Raw genomic sequence first — 21,032 nt, forward strand, 5'->3', positions numbered from 1 at the left:
ATGTGAAAAAGCCGATGGTCTGATGACGGCCTTACTGAACTCACGGGTATAGCCAGCACTTTTTAGTAATGGTGGATTCTGTAACAATAAACATTTATCAACATCGGTGACAACACGTAAATTTTGCAGTTACTGGTCTCTTTGAAAAATGTCCGTTAAAACCTGAAGTTTCGTGTATGTAGCGGTTTGTCATATATATATATGAGTATCAAGCTCTCTGTTTTCATATGGTATATCAAGTGACATCATATAGTGAAGAAGCTATAGACGAATAAATGATTTTGGGAACAAACGCCTAGCATAAACTTATTTTTGTTATATGTACAGTAACGGACAAACAACTACAACAGACGCATACAATTCAGTTTTAGCTCTATAATATTTGTAAAAACCAATTTTGTGTTTAGTTTTTTAGCTTTAATATGTTCTTCATTATCCGAACAAAACGCCCGCACTGAATTTTGTACCTTATAATCTTATTCCACTTTAAATATCGTAGTTAAAAACTCCCATATTATAGCAAGACAAAACAATTGGAACGCACATATATATAAATACGGCTTAAAATTATGACTTTTTATATTATTTTTGTGTCATATGCAGGTTTTTTATTAACTAAAAAAAACACCAGTATCAATTCTTTTATATTAATAAAAATGAAAAATCCTTAATTTAATAATATTGTTCGGAAAACAATATCTTTACCTTTTATTTACAATTAGTGTTGTTCGGACGAAAATCCAAAGAGTAGTGAGTGTACAAAGTAACGAATATGCTAGGTGTTGCAAAGTGGCGCGAATTTTACTCGTTTGACATCTATCACTTTGTGCGAATGCACAAAGTTGCGTTGTGCTGGAGATGTGCAAATTCTAACGGCGGGAAAAAAAACAAACGTTTCCTAAAATGCGGAAACTATTTGTAATTAAACATTTCTCGGCCACCTTGGAACATCCAGCGATGTTACAACTAAAAAAAAAAAATTATATCTAATGATGAATGTATACATGGAATTTAAGATTAGAACCGTCAATGGTGAGCATTTGTTTTTAATTCATTTATTTATTTATTCATTTTTTCATAAACAATTGGCTCGGAGAGCCCATGCCTTTTCATCGGCGCTACATTTTCCACTACATATTATAGGGGCCCGTTATAAACCAACCAAAGATGGTGAGTTGGGCCAAGGGGAAACCCGGGTTCAAGAAAGTCTGAGACTTCACTACTTTTGGGTATACATCGGAGCCCTAGATCATTCCAATGTGTCCCGCTTTGAAAAATTCAGGATCGGCCAGCTGCAACCCTTCATAGCGATCCCTGAGACTAGAAGGAGCCGACATGGTTGGCTTTATAACATGCTCTAGGGGCATAACTTGCGCAAAGACTAATATTTTATTATCTTTATTGTATAAAGACTCCACATGGACCGGACAAAACATACCGTAGCCCATAGGCACAGACTCCAAACTGAGTTGTTGAAATAGCGACTGGCAAATACGACTGTGCCCCGCACAAGGGTCAAGAAGAGCCCGAACATGTGTTCCGCGGTCACTAAAACTAAGCCGCAATATTATGGTAGGGGTAAGAGCAACGGTAGGCTGAAAGCTAAGCATGGGAGTGGACATGGATTGAGGATTTTGGAAAGGAATGACTGGAGACAATTTGACTCCTCGTATTTGGGTTTGGAGCATTGTTGGTGGGATGCAACAGGGTATGACGTTCCCGTTGACATATTTGGCATCTTCTTGGATTTGGGCAGTTTCGGTAAAAGTGGTTCCCGCCAAAACAATTGGAACACAAGCGCTTGGAAACTACAACGCGCACTTTACCCTCGTGAGACAACTTCTGAAACTTAAAACAAGCTCGGAGTTTGTGGCCCTTATTGCAATATGCGCATCGCTGTTCATTCCTTCTCGAACCTGAGTTTGCCCCCACTATCACAGTCGACGATTCCGACTAAGTTGGATCCGCGGATACGGAAGGTAACAAAGTATCACCGGAAGGCCGATTTGAAATCTCCCGGATAGGAGCCGCTTCCGTGATTCCTACGTTCGAACTTGAGGCACAAAGTGTTGGTGCGGTCTCCCGGATAGGAGTCACTTTGGCTCTATCTGCCTGAAGGGCACTTTCATTATCTATTGGAGGACGGGGTGCAACCTCCCGGATAGGAGCCGCCTCCATTTTGTCCGAACTATCATTCGGGTCTACCTTAACATCATTGATTTCTTTCTCAGGAGCCATCTTGGAGTCGAAATCCCTCTCCTTATCGGACATCTAGAGCTAATCTTCGATGGTAGGGAGGGTAGCGGCAATCTTACTCATGTTTTCCATTCTGTGAAAAAGGAGAGTTGCCGCGATGATAACATAATAAACCATTATTCGTTGGCCTTAATGACCAACTTAACTACCGGTCGTCTTACAACACCGTTTTCTGTGCGAACGTCCGCCACACGTACATGTCCATCGACGCCTGGACAAACGTTAATAACCCGACCTAGTTTCCACGAAGTGGGTGATAGCTGTTCATTACGTATAACGACTAAATCGTCCGTCTGTATATCGCGTTCCGGATATTTCCACTTATAACGTTTATGGAGACCTTTCAAATACTCTTCCTTCCACCGGAGGCAGAATTGTTGAGTTAAGGCTTTAATTTTTCTAAACCGGTTAACGATATGCAAGGGAGATTCATTTATTGCTGGCTCCGGAGGAGCAAGAATAGGAGATCCTATCAAAAAATGTCCCGGAGTTAGTGCCACTTGGGAATCTGGGCTGTCGTTCATAGGACACAGAGGCCGCGAATTTAAACATTCTTCTATCCTACATAGAAGTGTTGACAGTTCCTCAAACGTATATTTAATATTTTTTGCATGCTTCTTAAAATGCATCTTGAAACTTTTCACAGCTGCTTCCCAAAGGCCACCCATATGTGGAGCCCCAGCAGCTATGAAATTCCATGTTATTTCCTGATAACTTAATTCAGAACATAAACGCTCACGACTTTCCCTCAAGAAACTTTTGAAATCCTCATCTAATTGTCGCGAAGCTCCAACGAAGTTGGTGCCTTTATCCGAAAACATTGTTTTGGGACAACCGCGACGCGAAATAAATCTGTGAAACGCTGCTAGCAAAGTTGTTGTGGATAAATCAGAAGCAGCTTCTAAGTGTATGGCCTTTGTCGAAAAACAAACAAAAACGCAGATGTATCCTTTAGTGATCTTGCAACATCTACCAGTGAATGGTTTTATGTCAATAGGCCCTGCAAAATCTACCCCTGTGGTAGCAAATGGCCTAGTGAATGTTGTTCTCTCCGGAGGGAGAGCTGCCATGGTTTGAGTACAAACTCGACTTTTGTACAATGAACAACGCTTGCAACGACTAATTACTGTACGAATCAATGTAGTGATACGAGGTACCCAATATTCACTACGAACTATACGCAACATTAATTGAATTTGTCCATGGATTGAACGAATGTGAATATCCTGCAGTAACAAATTAGTAAAGCGACTATGATATGGATGTAGTATAGGATGTGTTTCCGAAGGAGTAAGAGTTGGCGACCTAACTAAACGCCCATTAATTCTCATAACTCCTGCTGCATCTAAATAAGGATTTAAGGACAAAATCTAACTCTTAGAATGCAAGGGTCTTTTATTTAACAGACTATTATATTCTTCTGCATAGTGAACCTTTGGAGCTAACATTGCTAAACGTAGTTTAACAAAATGAACCTCAGAACTCGAAAGAGCTATTTCCTCAAAATTATGATTTCCCCTATGCAGAGGATGAGTACGGTGGAAAAACCTAAGCATGTATCCAATGGCTCCTATAGCCGTTTTCAGACACGAAAATCTTTCTAAAATGTCCGAATATTCTGAAAAGAATGAAACATGACTTTTTACACCTCGCATCTCTAGAGCAGTATCCAGAGATGATAAATCTGGAAGATTCCATTGCGAACTATCTAAGCGCAACCACTAAGGAACACACCACCACATTTCAGACGCAGCTAAGTCTGCAGGTGAAAGTCCACGACTACCTAAGTCAGCTGGATTAGCCTCTGACCGCACATGGTACCAATTATCCTGCCCAACATTTTCATGAATTCTATTCACCCTATTAGCAACGAATGTTGTCCAGGCTGAAGGGGACTTTTTAAGCCAGGAGAGAACGATCGTAGAATCCGTCCAGCAATATATCCGATGAAAATCTATGCCAATTTCAGAAATAACCGATTTTACAAGCTCTGACGCTAAAACTGCCCCGCAGAATTCCAGCCTTGGCAATGAGATCGACTTGAGCGGGGCAACCTTTGTCTTACAAGAAAGTAAATTAGTGTAAATTTGCCCATTCGGTGTGACAATACGAATGTATATCACCCCCGCGTATGCCTTAACCGAGGCATCAGAAAAAACGTGAAGTTCAGCTTGGCAATCTGGGCCATATTTTACCCATCGAGGAATATTAATGGAATTAACTCCTCATAGGTGTCAACGAACCTTTGCCATTCACTTGCCGTCGAAGACGATAGTGAGTCATCCCAGTCAATTTTATTTTGCCAAACCCGTTGCATTATAATTTTGGCTACCACTATCACTGGTCCTAACCAACCTACAGGATCAAACAACTAGGCGATAGTGGATAAAACTTCCCGTTTTGTGTACTTATCTTTTTGAGCGAGAGGGTTCACACTGAAATAGAACAAATCTGTTTGCGCCTTCCATCGAATCCCTAAAGGTTTGGAGCTACTCGCTTCTACGAATGTAAGAAGCTTAGTATCATACAAATGGTCAGGGGGCAAACTTTCTAATATGGTACGGTCATTCGAAGTCCACTTTCTTAATTCAAATTTAGCTGATAATAAAGCTTGAATAAGTTCATCACGTGCCTTCGTGGCGGAACCCAAATGGTGATAACCTGCCAAAACGTCATCCACATACATACACCTACGTAATATGTGGGCCGCAAGCGGAAATTCCCTTTCGGTATCATCAGCTACTTGTAATAAGGTCCGTATAGCTAAATACGGTGCACAGTTAACGCCGAAAGTCACTGTTTGGAGCTCATAATCCTGAATATCTTTGTCGGGAGAATCCCTGAAAACTATTCTCTGAAGAGGTGTGTGCTTCGAACTGACTCTAATCTGGCGATACATTTGGGTGATATCGCAGTTGAAGATGAACTGGAAGAGTCTCCATCTCAAAATAAGAAGAACTAAATCTAACTGCAAGGTGGGACCTACATACAAAATGTCGTTAAGATTTTGCCACTTGACGTTCCACTAGAGGCATTAAAAACGACTCTCAGTTTGGTAGTGGGCTTTTCAGGATTTATAACTGGGTGATGAGGCAAATAGCAAACCATGGAAGTGGCTGAAGATGAAGAAACAGGCTTCATATGACCTAACTCCAAATATGCCTTTACTACCCCATCGTACACCTCTTTAATACTTGGTTTTCGTAAGAGTGAAGCTACGTTACGAAGGAATTGTCGTAAACAATTCGTCCTCGAATGTCCTAACACAGCTTGACCTAAGTATTCTGGCTTAATAGGGAGAGTAACAACATATCTGCCTTCAGAATCCCTTACTGTAGTAGATTTGAAATTCTCCTCACAAATTTTGTCCGAAGGACAAAATGCACCGTTTAGGGGGTTCCTCTAACTCCCAAAAACGTAACAAAGACTTGTCTAGAAGTTCCTCTTCTGAATAGGAAATTGTAGTAGAATACACTCTTACACTGGAATTCGGAACTTGACCTGTAACTATCCAGCCAAAAACTGTCTTCTGTGCCACTAATGAATCTAACAGATTAATATGAGTTCCTTGCAATAAAATCCTTGGATATAAGTCGGCTCCTATTAACATATCTACCGGTCTACAGTCGAATAACTGTGTATCTGCCAAACGAAGATTTGGTAAACGTGAAGCGAACTCAGGACTAACCGAAAACGAGGGTAAATTTCCAGAAATACTAGGGACCACTAGAGCAGTTAACTGCAATATCAACGAATCCTGTATAGGAGAGCCAATATTCAGCGAACATATCTTCCTCGAAGTAGTGGAAACCGTCTGATTTACCCTGAGACCGTGGCAAGAGTGGAGCTTGTTGAAATTCCTAACTGTCTCTGCAATTTTTCAGTTATGAAGGAAGCTTCAGACGCGGCATCGATGAGGGCACGAGCAGGATATTTAATTCCGTGGTAATAATATTTACCATTGCAGTTCCTAATAACACATTTCTATTTTGAGAAACATGGAACGACTGCCTATTCGATTGACCAGAAGTTAAACCTGACGAAGTCGTTGGTAAATTTGGATCAATTGCAGAAGAAGAAGGTGGGACTGAAGATAAATTCGAATTTGTTTGTAAAGTAGCAGCTGATCTTGAAGAGTTTGGAACATTTGAAGATTGTCTATGAAGAAGCGTGTGATGGCGCTTATTACACTTCCCACAACTATGCTTACTAATGTATTTCTTTACTTCATGTCCAACAGTTAAACAATTCATACAACACTGATGTCTACGAATCACCGAATAGGACATAAACGTAATGGATGAACAGATCTGGGACAGAGAATGCAGAACTTTACCGAAGGAGCGGAAGAAGATTTATTCGACGCTTTAGTTAAATGAGATCGAATCCTTTTTTCACCTTTTTTTGGAAGAATCTGTGCCCCTTATATCTCGCAGACATGTTAGCGTTTGAATTCTTTCCGAAAGGAAACAATCCAAATCTTTCCATGTCGATAATGCGGATTTATCCTTTACCGTATGTTCCCACAACGTCAACGTATTTTTGGGCAACCGTTGAATACAAATGAAAACAAGTTTTGGGTCCCAATCATCAGTAGAAACTTCATAAATTGTCATTGCAGAAATGCAACCATTTATTCCTCGTTGTAAATTTTTTAAGCCTGAACATGATTCGTTTTAAAGGACCGGAAGGTCAAATAATAATTTCAATTGATTATTGACAAGTATACGAACATTGTCATAAGTGGCCTTTAATGCATTCCACGCTAAGTCAAAACTCTTATGTGTAAGAGGAAACTTGAAAACGATATCCTTTGCTTCGCCACTAGTCTTTTTCAATAAGTGACCTAACCTTTCAATGTCACTTAGACTGTTATTTTTAATGAAAACAGCGGAGAAGAAATCCCTAAATGTTGGCCAGGAAAGGAAATCCCCGTTAAAAACATCAATATCGCAAGGAGGTAGATGCAAATTATGAAAATTACTTTCACCTAAGTACGCTGACGCTCCCATTGATGCTCCCGTACTTAGAGAAACCTGTGAAATAGGTAAACTATCGTCGGAACCATTGCACTCCGATCGCAGGGTACTATTTCCATTTTGCCCAATATTGGCCGAAGAGGTCTTCGGTGTTCTAACTTTATCCAATTTCCTATTAATCATGGCAATGCTATTTATGAAAGCCTTAAACGCTACCTGGTATTTACTCTCAGCCGAGGTAACATCTGTAGGATCAGGATGATCAGAAGTTTTTAGGTAATTAAGACATTCTTCATATCTATCTTTGACTTTTCCCCACATTTCCTTTACTTCAACGGCTTGCGCCTCAAGAATGTAAACATCAAAATCTTCATCTCGGAGAGCAGATCGAAAGTGATAAGGAAATCAGTGGCTTTAATGAAAAAGTCCAAAGGAGTAAGCGACATTTTGATTAGAATTTAAATTAATTGAAACGAAAGCACAAAAAATCCAAAAAATATACAAATCTTTTAAAATCGCTCGAAAAAATTAGCCAATCACCAAATGAATTCGAATAAATTCACTAAATTCTGTTTTCGAATAAAAATTCTAAGACCAGAAACACCAATGTAAATAACAAATTATAGAAAAACTTCAAAAAATTCCAAAAAATAGGCTTGAATCCAACGATCTTTAGAATCGGAATCGAAAAATACCCAATTTTATTTTTAATATATCGAAAAATATACCAAAGATCAAGAAAATCCAAAACAATTACGAAATATTTTTTTCCACATGTACCGAAAAGTCACAAAATTTCTTACTGTGTATCAATAAATTGGTTAAATGTATCGAAGAATACTCAACCCAATTATTTCTTGCGGAGAAATTGAAATAATTCAACGGAAATTGCGAAGAAAGTTCAAAAAAAGCTTTAAACTCTAGAAATCCGTAAAAATTTCAACCAAAGTAGGGTGTACGGACTGTAAAATACACCCGAACGACCAACAACAACAATAAAATTTCAAAAAATCAAATAAATTTTATAAGCAATTCAAATAAATATAGAAATATATTTATAATTAATAAAATATTCGCGAACAAATCACTTATTTGAGTTTGCTTTACTTAATATCGAGTGTAGGGTGCACCGGAAGTCGACCCGTTTGATAATTTTTTCACTCGAATAATTTTTTCCACAAAAAAAAATCGATAAAAAAATTTCAAAAATTTAATTTAAATTTAATGCAAACTTTTCAACCGACCGTCGTATAACTGCCTTTTGAACCCGGCCTCGTATATTAATAATGTGTACGTATGTGTGTATACCCAACGTCAACGATAAACAAGCAAGCAGTGAGGATTGGAAAATTGGAAACTTTAAATCAGCGACGACCACAGAAATACAACCAAAGCGAAGACATGTATGAACGTATGAGTGAAAAAAGCAACAACCACATTATGTTTTTGTTTGTACGTGAGAGAGAGAAGCAAATGCAAAAACAACTCAGTGGGCGCCCTCACTATACGATCTAAGCAAAGAAGCTCGTCCCTGCTTTAAATAGGGATAAAAAAACTCTAACAACAATAGGAATATTATTTGAAATAAGAATTCTGCCACCAACAATTATTTTTTAAAGGTTCACTGCACTTTTTGATTTTTCTTGTTTATATCACTTTATTGTAATATTAATATTTTCGCTTACTGAGAATAGGCCCTGCAGGTATTTGCAAAGAATAACAACAACGCGTGACGGTGTTGTAAGACGGACGTATGTATTTATTTACTTTAAAAATATTAACACTTTTTTTGGTAGCAGAAATGCAAAAAACACGCGAATGCTCACTAATATTGACGGTACTCACATTAAACAATATTAGATGTGATTTAATGATGATTTTAATGAAGATGAATAGATGATTTCTGCTGAATGTGCTAATGATGTATTGTAGTTGTTGATGAAGCTGACGGAGTCAGTGCGCCTTGTAAAGGACAGACAAAAAAACCAATTAGATTTGTTGTTGCCAAAAAAACAAATTCGATTCGGCTCGAACAGGACCAATGTTTGCGGAGCAATAAAAAGAAATAAAAAAAAAACACCAGTATCAATTCTTTTATATTAATAAAAATGAAAAATCCTTTATTTAATAATATTGTTCGGAAAACAATATATTTACCTTTTATTTACAATTGGTGTTGTTCGGTGGACGAAAATCCAAAGAGTAGTGAGTGTACAAAATAACGAATATGCTAGGTGTTGCAAAGTGGAGCGAATTTTACTCGTTAGAATTTGACATGCATTGTGCTGGAGATGTGCAAATTCTAACGGCGGGAAAAAATCAAACGTTTCCTAAAATGCGGAAACTATTTGTAATTAAACACCTAGTTACATATAGCAGACTTTTTACAGAAAATTAACATTAATTTATGAAATTTAAATAGTAGCGTAAATCCTTATTAAGCGTCTACTTTATTTAAATCACTTTTACAACAATAACTACTATAAGGAATTTAACTCACTATTTTCCATGTTTATTTTGCTATTGTTTTTGTTGTACTCTCCCTCATATTTATTATGTTATGCTTCTACAATGTGACTTCATTCAACCCCTTCTGCTCTGTTGTTTTTATTACCTCTGTCTATTTGTCATGCCGACATATGTGTATTTGCGATTCGCCAGAATTTTGGAGAGCCTCCTAGATTGAGGAGGCTAGAACAGTCTATGCATTAGCGAGCGATTATAAATACAGAACAGTTGCAGGTGGGTGAGCTGAGTTGTATTTCCGACCGCGAATCAAAACGATCAGTGCAATCTAAAGAAAGAGTAACTCCAATATAGTAAAGCTGTGTGCTTACTAGAGTTAAGCTGTGTACTTAGTAGAAAAACAAAGTAGTTTGTGCATAAGTTAATAACGTCAGTAAAGCATTGTAGAATCGTAATCTAAACGAACGCTCGTTTTATTGATACAAATCGTATCAGGGAAAATGGGGTCTACACAGAATTAAGTTAAACCTACACAGTAAAAAATAATACAAGAATTTTTAAATATTTTCGTTCCTGATGTAGTTTTTTCATACTGTACAGGTACCTCACATAAGATACATGTGTAGTTTCTTATATCCATCCGAAAGCCACTCTTTTTTTTCAAAAATATGTAGGATTTTCATGAGATGCAAAACAACAAACCACAACAACACACAACCTGAATGAAATACAACTAAACGCTTTACGCTAAACTACCAACGTCGTAACAACTAACAAACCAAACAACTACCGTGCGTTTGGTTTCGAAAACACAAAGTGATTGGCTATACTATATAGTTCACATATAAAATTTTTTAATTTGTTTAATATAAAGGCTACATCTAATATCTCAATCTAATGCTGATAGACTCAACATGTATGTACATATGGTTCATATTGTTCTGATATGCTCACAAGATGGTAACAACTACTGTGAAAATCATTAGAAGAAACGGTAAATTACAATAACACTATGCAACACTGAAAATGCAAACAACTTCTAGTATGCATATTTTTGGAAGTATTTATTGAGACTATAAAAACCCTTGTAGGGCTTTGTCTTGTCAGATCCAGTTCGGATTTTATGGCCTCATCTAAACCGGGCTAAAACTACAGTTTTTGCAATTATCGGTCCTTTATCTCAGAAACGATTAGGAATTTGCCCTTACCGTCTTTGGCAATATTGTAGCCTCAAACTAGAAGAACTTATCTTCTGAACAAACCACATTTTACATAATTGCTGAAATTTTGGTCAATATCAGCTAAACTATTGGGATTGAACCATATAACCTTTGGCAAAAATCTTCCAAATAAAGTTCCCAGCAATTCTGCAGAACATTCTGAAACTCTAAAGTCCAATTTACATATGCACATTAAATGATTTCGTTTTACGAAATCCTAGAATCAAATGAAGTGTATTTACATCTGTTTTTTGCGTCATTTGCTTACGCACACAATCGCACATACACACTTATACAATAACACAAACACACGCACACAATCTATTTATTCAGAGAAATAGGAATTTCACAACACAAATGTGTATCAAATAACTTAAATTAATTCTAAAAACAAAAAAACATAATTTTTGCAAGTTTTTTAAACATTTATTTTCACTTTTGTCATCGTTTGAGTATTTTTGTTTTTCTACAACACACACAAACAAACAAAGACATCATAAAACAGTTGCATTTTTTGGTAGTTTATGACAAAAAAACTGGGCTGCTTATAATAGTATGGTGTTTTCGTGCGTTGTTTAGAATAAATGACGCAGCTATCGTCATGTATTTTTGTATGGTAAATGACGCAAAATGTTGCCTGTTTTAGCAAATAAATGACGAAACAGCTCCAAATGACGAAAAAGTTGCTAATGTAAATTGGACATAAAACACTTACTTCATATTTTTTCAGCGGTATTTTGCATTATACCTTTTACAGCACGTATTTTAAACACAGTTCACACTAACAGTTTGTTCTCGCATTTCGGATTTCACCACATTATAGACATATTTATTAAATCGTCGTTGAAAAATATACTGAAAACAACGTGATAGAGGCATTTTACAACAATGGTATGCTCTGTATTACATCCCAGCAAATATTTTTCCAAAAGGAAACATTAAGAAAAAAATTACGGTTTTGGAGATATGGTGCGATATGTATACAAATTATGGAAATTTTCGATATTTTATAAAATTTGAGGCAATAAATGTAGTTTTTCGAATAATAGAAATATTCTACAAATATTTTATTATCTTTAGTTCGAAGAAACAAGAATACTCTCAAAAATTCACTCTGAATACTACGGTATTTATAACATAATATTAATTGGCTTTGGCGAGCACTAAATGTGTTGAACCATTTTCTTTTATTGGGAAGCCTGTACTCCTCGCGGAAATGTGTATATACTAAATTTGGGTGGTACATTATCATCTAATGAGCTTTCTAAAACTTTTCAAGTTTATAGACTCCCGAATTGAAAATGATACCGCCTGTTATAACTTCAATAGGTCAATATTGCTCACCCTGGTAAGGGTCCAATCCCTATGCTCAAATATTGTTCAAGACCTATGGGCCTACAAATAACTTTTTAACGACAGTCGATACTGTTATTTTTTCGAGAAACTCATTTTAACAACATAATTAACAACCTTTGTATTCTGTAAACAAATTTTAACAACTTTTGTTAAAAATGTCGTTATAGAAACAACACCAAAATTTTCGTTGTTAAAAAATCGACAAAAATGTTCAATATTAGATTTGCCTTTGGTTTGTGTGTATGTTTTGTTTATGAAAACATTCAAAATTGAAAGCTTTTGAAAGTTTACAGACAATTTGTCTACATTTTTACAGAATAGCACAATCGTTACTGCAAAAAATGTCTAGTGTCGACAACGTTGTCGATCCGTCGATTGTTAAAAAGTTACAGAATAGGCCTACTAGACTTCTGACTTTTGCTTAAAAACGATATAACTGCACCCTAAATTAAAACTGAAAGGAGTATAAATTTCCATTATTCCCACAGTTTCTGACTCTTGAACCCATGTTCATGCTTCTCACCAATGACCTGCCACTCCACCGGTGAAGTACGTATGACTGATATCAGTTTAAAAATTTTACTCGCATTTAGACTTTAAAAAACAAAAGGAAACAATTTGAATTATATAAAAATGATATTTTACAAAACATTGAAGATTTTTGCAGCTTAGAGTCTGAACGACAGTTTCATAACGGGACCATACGTCTTTGTATAATGTTATATTTATATAATTTTTTTAATGTCTTTTTCATAAAAATGTACTGTAGAGGCGCATGTAATGTTTTTGTCTGTTCCTACATTTCTATTTTTTTGTTCTTACTTGTGGCACTCCATAACGTAGGTTTGGACACCCCTGTTAATTTTTACATTTTTGTTAATGTAAATTTACATTTCTCGCTAGATCGAGATTTTACAGAGTTTCGACCAATGTTGTTATATTTTTAGAATGCAATTTTGGATACAACTTAGGTGTTCGCTTTGTCACTTGATTTTATACGTTGACTGTAGCGTGGAGGAAGTGTTCTGGGTTAGCAGTCTTGAGGCCTGGGTTCAAATCCCATGGTTGGCGAACCATTATTTTTTCTTTTATTTTTGATTATTGCGATTATTTCAGGTTATGACCATGAAGTTTGGATCTTTTGGTTTCATATATATATATATATATATATATATATATATATATATAAGTTAACGTTACACTCTGATAAACAACTGATTTCAACGATTGTTGTAACCTGATACTTTATTAATGTGAACGTACTCCCGTACTGCAATACAGCGAAACAACGTTTGCTGTCGAATAAGCAATATTTGGTATCAGCTATAATCAAAGCTAGGTTTATGATTGTTATTTGGTCATTCTTATTAATACTTTGAATCAAGCAAGGCACATAGTGCCACCAACAGATTAATTTAATAAAGTAAATAAAATCAGCAAGTGCATAGCACTGAACTAAACATCGAGTGTTTTAAATAAAATCACAAGGATCTCCCGACAACTCAACAAAGTGCGTAGCATTGGATTAGACGAGAAAGCCTTTAACTAAGACAACAGGAATCCTTTTAACTGGCGCCCAACAAAGAAGGAAGGACAGCCCCCCAGTAGCCGTGAACAATAGGCAAACAGGAATTTTTGTACGAGATAGCTGCCGACCGTGAAACATGAAGTTTATTATAATAACAGTAAGTTAGTGAAGTAAAAAAATTATTATTAGTAGTAAGCATCAAAGAATAGAACACAAAATTAAATTAAAAATTTATTAAAGTAAACATAACGTAATAATTTCAAAAGAAAGTGATCTTTAATATTAAGTTAAAAAGCGTAAAACAAAAATTAAGAAAGTGTTTAAGTTAGAATTGATTATTTGATTTAAATTGGCCCTATGAATTGCATAGGCATATTCGTTGAAATCTCTTCATTCCCATTTATTACATCCCTGTAATAGTATGAGAGATTTCAACGAATATTCACTTGACAACCGCCCTTTTGAAGCATCTATGCAGATGTCAACACACAACATAATAAACAAATAAAAGAATCGATCGACAGCTTGACTTGCAAGCAACTCCCGCGCTTTATCGTAAGCTTCGCGTACATATCGTTGTACATTAATTCGAAAAGGTAATATTGTTTACCATCAATAAACACACGGCAATCGAGCCAAACCTTTTTACTAATAAAACTATCGTGTTTTTTATTTTATTTCTATCTCTTTTTATATTGACGGCCAAACGTGCGCATTGGGCGTACTGGCTCCATTGGGGAGTCTTGCTACACTTGTTCCCCCCAGTCCCTATAGTGCGGACTAAACATTTGGTCGCTTCGGGCCGAATAAACATTTGATCCAATCGAGCCGGATATTCCAGTTGGCATAATTTTGGAATTAAAATACAGTCCACAACATAATTGCAGCTTTCAACTACCATCGGTACGTATAGTGCAAAGTGAGCAATAAATAAAAAGAAACACAAGTGTTCGTTTGTTTGTGCGGTCGTTTTACAACGTCATAGATTCCCTCTTTTTTGTTAATCGGTCAAAGTCCAAATCGTGGACAGACATACGGGAATAGAATTATCAAAACAAAAATAATACATATTTGCTTCTAAATATTTCGCTTTAATTTTTGTTTATTTTCCTCTAAATTGTCGTTTACCTGTTTCTTATTGTTGTTGCAAAAGGTGTAAAAAATATTCCCAAAAATATTTCTATTTTGCATTGATTTGTTTTCGCTAGCATTAGCAGTGTAAATATACAAACGTATATTCATCAATACATCGATTACATATTTACACTGCACGGCCTATTCGTGGTCCCTTCTGTGTTGATACACACACGCTTGTATAGCTACATACTCCAGCATCGTCGCTCTGTCGTACCGTCTAGTCGGTCAGTAAGTGGCTTGCATGCAAATATATACACACACGCATGTACGCATAAATATTGCATTTTTGGACATTCCTCTTTCTGTCGTGTCCGTTTTTATTGCACAGTAACCCGCCGGTGTATTATTACACAGTACTCGGTCAGTAAATTAGTACTGTGACACACTTTATTATATTTTATGGTAAATATAATAAATCAGTGTCAGGGAACATTTTAATAATATTTTTGGACACTTTGGAATTGCGTGCACCCTACATCCGCTCAATTGGACCTTTTTTGTGTAGGGCGTTATTTAAAAGTATTTATTGCGAATTTTGGAATTTCAATATAGTTTGAAATTTTTGTTGAATTTTTGGACACAAATACACTACATTCGGTGGTTATTTGTATAAATTTGATATTGCATGCACCCTACAATTGGACGCTTTCTTGTGTAGGCCATTTTGTCCACTTATTTTTGCGAATTTTACAATTTTTTTGGAATTCTGATATTGTTCGAATTTCCATTTATATTTTTTTGTCACAAATAAACTGTTATTTCGTACTTTTGGGAGATAGTAGATATTTGTTATTGGTTTTTACTGCAAAATTAATTTCTTCTTGCAAATAGTTTTGTAAATTAAATAGTAATTTACATAATTTTGTACTTTAAATAGCGCATTTCAGGAATTTGGAATATTATTTTAAAATTTCTATTGCGATTTGCTTTTGGAATTTGAATATAGTTTCAAATTGTTGGTAAATTAAATGGTAGTTTACATAATTTTGGAATTAAAATATTGACTCAAATTTCTTATTGCAATTTTTTGAGCAAATAGTGGTCAATTGAATTTTTGTTGCTTTCGTTTGCAAAATTTCGTTTATTTTTAAGATTTTGAATATTGTTTCAATTTTGGATTGCGATTTTAAATCAGCACGCTGCAATTGGTAGCTCGATTATTCTTCCTTTTGTGGAAATTAATTTATTGGCATTATTCTTTGTGGCTACAAATTTGTGGTTACCATATTGTTGGTTTGATTTCTCTTTGTTTTTCGTTAACATGGCTTTCACCCCTAAAGAAAAGATCCTCAGAGCTTCCAACTCTATAGTGAGATTCACTGCACATTTCGGTGCTATGAAGGAAGATGAACATGACTTTTATGCTCTCGAAGTTAGGAGTGAGGAAATTGAGAAATTGTGGAAAAACTTTCAGGACACTTTTAGTAAATGCCTCTCTTCTGTAGAAAATCCTGAAAATCTTAATTCCATATATGAGGAGTCGCATAAGAAATATATAAGTTGTTCTTCAATGATAAATAGTTTGTTGTCCAAATTTAGTAGTTCATCTAAAATGTCCCCGAACACATTGGATAGTTCGGAAGATTTCTTAACAAAACATCCAGGCGATATTTCTTCGGAAAAACAGTCCTGTGACGTAAATGTTAAAAACGTGAGTTTGTCGTCCCATCATTCTCGTGATGTGGGAACACAGGCGTCTAGCTCTTCAATATTGAGTATTGGGAATCCTAGAATAGGCACAAACTTCGTTGATGATCTCCCAGAATTTGATAGCATTCACAATCTTGCGTTACCTCCTTTGGAGATTGAGGTTTTCGATGGAAAAATTCTAAATTGGCCCACTTTCAGAGACTTGTTTAGTGCGGTTTACATAAATAACTCCCAGTTGACAGATATTGAACGCTTGTGTCATCTGGTGAGTAAAACTAGTGGTGAGGCTCGAGAAATTGTCTCGAAGTTTCCGTTGACTCATCGGAGTTTCAACCTTGCGTGGAATGAATTGAACTTCACATACGACAATCCACGTTTGCTTGTCCACAGCCAATTGAAATCGTTGTTTTCGCTTCCTGTGTTGGATCAGGAAACTAGTTTGGGACTTAAGTCAATACAACGTGGGATCAATAGTTGCCTTTCGGCAATGGCAATTTATGAAATACCTACGGATAATTGGGATCCGTTCGTGGTTTTCATTTGTTTACAAAAATTGCCTAAGATCACACACGCTTTATGGGAGCAAAGTGTGACAAATAAATCTCGTCTTTCAACTTGGAAAGAATTAGATGCATTCTTGACAGAGAGAATTCGAACTCTTCTGTGTTTGCATGAGATGAGAAGTGTTGGCACTTGTTATAAATCGACTTGTAAAGTGTCTCCTAAATCTTGTACTTCTTCTCCTCACTCTTCTCCCAGTCCCAAACTCTTTTCGACACCTCTTCGATCGTCGCCCAAGACTTGTTGCGTTCTTTGTACAGACCAACAACACACATTAAATGTTTGCCAGCGGTTCGTAAATTGTACGCCGTTGGAAAGATATAAATTGGTCAAAAGGCATCGTTTGTGTGTGAATTGCCTTCAGAAGGGACACGAGGTCAAAAATTGTAATAGTCGTTCTTGTCGCAAGTGCAATCAGAGGCATAACACTCTATTGCACAGAGATCGCTCTATGGTGAGCAGTCCGAGTCAAATTGTGACTCCCAGAAGTTCGAAGTTGTCAGCCTCAGCTTCCACCTTTCGGCCTAGAACCTTAAATAGTAGCACAAGTTCGTCTACATCTAGCGCTCCGTCGACATCGGTCGATAATTTAGTTCGACAATCCTTCCACGTAACTCAGAAAGGAAAAGTTCTATTGGGAACAGCGCTGGTGAATATCGTTCATCAGGGTGCTTCTTTTCCTGCTAGGGCGTTGATCGACCCCGATTCTGAGTCGTCTCTCGTTTCGGAACGACTTCAGAAGGATCTGGGACTCCAGGTCCAATCCAATAAATCTTCAATATCTGGTGCTAATGATACTGTCACAGCTACATGTCATAAAATTTGTTCGTTGAAACTTCGTAGTCGTGGTGACAGGTCGTCTACTTTTGAGACTTCGGCGTTGGTAGTAGGTTCCATATCGGGAAATCTTCCAACCTTTTCGGTCACTTCGGACCTTAAGTCGGATTTGTCGAATATAGTTTTGGCAGATCCTCAATTCGGCGAATCGCGCCCGGTAGATATTTTGATAGGAGCAGACTTGTACCCGAAAATAATTAGAAGTCATACCTTGCGACTTTCGGCGGGCTCGCTGCTTGCTCAAAATACATCATTTGGATGGATTGTTACGGGTCCTGTCACATAAATTGTCGTTTTCGTAAATGGTACGGAAAATCGTTGTAAAGCGGCTCAAACAAACATAACGAACGTTAGCTCACGTTGCACTATCGTTCGCAGGGTCCCTAATGGCCCTTTCGTTAGCCAGGTCTATAGTGATCTGCACAACAGCTGGGTCCCTAATGGCCCAGTCACTTGAATGGTCCCTCATGACCATATTTACCGCGGGGTCCCTAATGGCCCGGGGTCCCTAATGGCCCGATCGTTTAGTTTGTAAGTTTATCGCATGGTCCCTAATGACCATTTTACCGCGGGGTCCCTAATGGCCCGGGTCCCTCATGGCCCATCGTTTAGCATGTAAGAATGTTTTTGAAAAAATGATATGCTAAAATGACAAAAAAAAATCAAAAATGTAAAAGGTTATGCTCACGCCTGCACTATACTACAGCTTAATACTTGTATATACATATATATATCATTAATATGAAATTTGTTGAAACATTTGGATGTTTCAAGGGAGGCGGCAAATGTTTAAGTTAGAATTGATTATTTGATTTAAATTGGCCCTATGAATTGCATAGGCATATTCGTTGAAATCTCTTCATTCCCATTTATTACATCCCTGTAATAGTATGAGAGATTTCAACGAATATTCACTTGACAACCGCCCTTTTGAAGCATCTATGCAGATGTCAACACACAACATAATAAACAAATAAAAGAATCGATCGACAGCTTGACTTGCAAGCAACTCCCGCGCTTTATCGTAAGCTTCGCGTACATATCGTTGTACATTAATTCGAAAAGGTAATATTGTTTACCATCAATAAACACACGGCAATCGAGCCAAACCTTTTTACTAATAAAACTATCGTGTTTTTTATTTTATTTCTATCTCTTTTTATATTGACGGCCAAACGTGCGCATTGGGCGTACTGGCTCCATTGGGGAGTCTTGCTACACTTGTTCCCCCCAGTCCCTATAGTGCGGACTAAACATTTGGTCGCTTCGGGCCGAATAAACAGAAAGCAACGCAACATAAAATAAAAAGAGAGTGTGAAAGAAAGTTTGTAATAAAAGTAGTAGGCAAATTTCGAATTTATGTTAAGTGACCTGGAGGATTTAATCAGCAAAGTTGAAACTATGAGTGTTTCCAACAATACAACCCAAAATTCTGGTGGCACCACCAAAAAATTCAGCTTTTTCACTGAGAATCAAACAAGTGAGTTGATTAACGTTATAACAGAAACGCACAGTGGAAAAAAGTACCGATTTAGCGCGCCAAAAGTAAAAGTCTATGTTTTATTGTATGTTTGTCCATAAATTCGATATGAACAGCAATAAATTGACAATTTTACTTCATTTATTAATATATTTGGTAAATTTGTATTTTTACCGTAGAATGGTACCTATCGATTTTCGGTATTTTAAAGATTTCTACCACATTATCCAACCGAAACGGCTAGGATCTGGTATTTAGTCTCCGTGGGGGTTATGCATACACTCCTATAAACATTTTCGGTATAGGACCATGTTTTCATATAGCCCCCATAGACCGGTACCACCGATTTCGGTAATTTTGGAGGTTTTAGCCATATTATCCAACCGATATAGCTGAAAGTTGACATTTAGTCTTCGTTGGTGGTATAAAATATTCCAACGGAGAATTTTCGGCGCAGGTACACGCATAGATATGGCCCCCATAGAAAGGTACCGCTCTAATTACAGCATTTTTACATAAAAAATGATATTAATAAAAATAGTAATAAAATAAAATGTTGCAGTTTGTTGCAGCTAAAATTTTACAAATCAGTTAGGAACTATGTGTACTAAAAATAAAATAAAAAATCTACGCGCCATCCCGCGACACTCCTTAATAATAGCTTTAACAAAGTGCTCAATTTGGAAAAAAAGTCAGATGTCACATGTTTTAAGTGTAAAATCCGAGTTGCAATAAATAACATCTTATATTCAACATTTTTTAAATCACCTGCTTCACGAAATGTTAAATTCAATAAAGCTTTAAAATTACTTTGTAAGAAGAGTGCATGCGACGATCACAAATTTACTACTAAACTATATTATGAAAACTAGTTAAAAAAATGTCAACCAAAAACGGACCGTTATTCCGCTTAGACTGATGCAAAACAAATTATTTTAAATGCCGTTGCATTCTGTGGACACCTTAGATTAATACTGCAACAATCATTTTTAAATTGGCGTATGCGATTTTTTTTACTTTTGGCGCGCTAGATCGGTATTTTTTTCCACTGTGAAACGGTGGCAAACCTTTTAAAAGGTGGGGAGGATAACTGCACTACCGAAGACGTCAATATAAACGCCCCGGAAAACTTATCTCATTGCGAAAAAATTCCCGATATAGTGAAAACTTTAAGAGAATTTTCATGGAAACCCGGAGAATTCAGCTCCTGGAGGAAGGCAGTTGGCAGAACCATGTCCCTTTATGAACAACATAAAGGCACAGCAAAATATTTTGCGATTCTTCACACCATTAGGCACCAAATTGTCGGCGAAGCCGACACGGCTTTCCATTAAATTGGAGGGCAATAAGAAAATGTCTGGTACTTCACTTTTCAGACAAAAGAGATATTTCAACATTGGAATATCAAATGACTGTGTTGGCCCAGGGAAATCAGACGGTGACGGAATTTTATCAGAAGGTTTGCCACCATCTATCCCTAATTCTGGATAAGATTGATTGCTTACAGCTCGGAAAAGAAGCTCTAGATGTTTTAACCCAAACATTCAGAGACAAAGCATTAG

The 21,032-nt window shown here is 36.6% G+C and overlaps 1 protein-coding gene across 3 annotated transcripts in view; it reads left to right on the forward strand.

The window, feature by feature from the left end:
* Elk (Eag-like K[+] channel) overlaps positions 1–21,032 on the forward strand; it is a 989,230-nt gene that overhangs the window by 542,705 nt on the left and 425,493 nt on the right. The window lies entirely within an intron of this gene.

The sequence above is a fragment of the Musca autumnalis genome, unplaced genomic scaffold, assembly GCF_047663935.1.
Source record: "Musca autumnalis isolate F117 unplaced genomic scaffold, ASM4766393v1 scaffold_5, whole genome shotgun sequence".
Classification (NCBI taxonomy): Eukaryota; Metazoa; Arthropoda; class Insecta; order Diptera; family Muscidae; genus Musca; species Musca autumnalis.